Here is a 1,459-nt window from a genome sequence, read left to right on the forward strand (position 1 = left end):
AAGGTATTTTCTAAATCTTCATATAATTTTTTCTTTGATTCGTTTGTTGTTTGAGTGTGTTGTTTAACTTCCACATATTTGTGAATTTTCCAGTATTCCTCCTTTGGATCTCTCATTTTATGCCATTGTGATATGGAAAAATACTTTGAAAAATATCAATCTTTTCAAATGTATTAAGACTGATTTGTGGCATAACACATGGTCTATTAAAAAACGATCAACGTACACATGAGAAAAAAAATGCATGCTGCTACTGTTTGGTGGAGTAGTCTGTATATGTCTGTTAGACACACAGTGTGGTTCAAGTCTTCTATTTCCCTATTGATCTTCTATCTGGTAATTCTATCCATTATTGAAAGTGGGATATTTAATGGTTATGCAGAAATGTCTATTTCTCTATTCAATTCTGTTCAGCTTTGCTTCACAGTTTTTTATATTCTAATGTTGGGTGTATATATTTTTATTATTCTTAACTTATTGATTACTGTCCCTTTGATCAATATACAATATCTTTCTTTGTCTCTTGCAATAGTTTTTGACTTAAAGTCTATTTTGTCTAATAATAGTGTAGAGGCCCAGTTCTCCTGTGTGCTCTCTCTCTTTTACAATTTACGTGATGCGTCTTTTTCCATTGTTTCAGTTTTAACCTACTTGTGTCTTCAGATATAAAATTAGCCCCCTATGTGAGCATCATAGAATTGGATGTTTTTTAACACATGTCATCAATTTAAGCCTTTTGACTGAGGATTTTAATCCATTTACTTTTAAAGTAATTACTGATAAAGAAAAGTTACTTTTGCCATCATATTTTGTCTTACTTTTTTTTTTTTTGCCCCTCATTTTCCTTATTACTGCCTTCTTTTGTGTATAGTTTTTTTTCTTAGCGACAAGGCTTTTGATTCTCAAGGAATGTCTTAAATTATTCATCATTTTTTAAGATAGTTTCCCTGGATAGAAAATTTTCCCCCCAATACCTTAAACATAACATCACACTGCCCTCAGGCCTTCAAGGTTTGCTAAGAAATCTACTGATGATCTTCTTCTTCTTTTTTTTTTTAAATATGGAATCCTTCACGAATTTGCGTGTCATCCTTGCGCAGGGACCATGCTAATCTTCTCTGTATCGTTCCAATTTTAGTATATGTGCTGCCGAAGTGAGCACTACTGATGATCTTCTTGAAGATTCCCTTTTAAGTGACAAATCACTATTCTCTTGCTGCCTTCAAGATCCTCTCTTTGTCTTTATCTTTTGAAAGCTGGATTATAATGTATCTCAGTGTGAGAAGCTTTGGATTTATCCCACTTGGATTTCATCAGTATCTTCCCTTAATTTGAGGGTGTTTTTTGCCATTATTTTTTTTCAAATAATCTGTCTGTCCTCCTTTCACTCATCTCCTTGTGAAACCTCCATAATGCATATATTGATCTGTTTTGTAGTATCCCATAAGTCCTTTTGTTT

The 1,459-nt window shown here is 32.8% G+C and overlaps 1 non-coding gene across 1 annotated transcript; it reads right to left on the minus strand.

The window, feature by feature from the left end:
- Positions 1-1,055: 1,055 nt before the first annotated feature.
- LOC121099992 lies at positions 1,056-1,162 on the minus strand. Its single transcript, XR_005831717.1, has one exon. It is a non-coding gene; the product is annotated as a U6 spliceosomal RNA (small nuclear RNA).
- Positions 1,163-1,459: the final 297 nt, after the last annotated feature.

This window comes from Ursus maritimus, unplaced genomic scaffold (genome assembly GCF_017311325.1).
Source record: "Ursus maritimus isolate PB19 unplaced genomic scaffold, ASM1731132v1 scaffold_1, whole genome shotgun sequence".
NCBI lineage: Eukaryota > Metazoa > Chordata > Mammalia > Carnivora > Ursidae > Ursus > Ursus maritimus.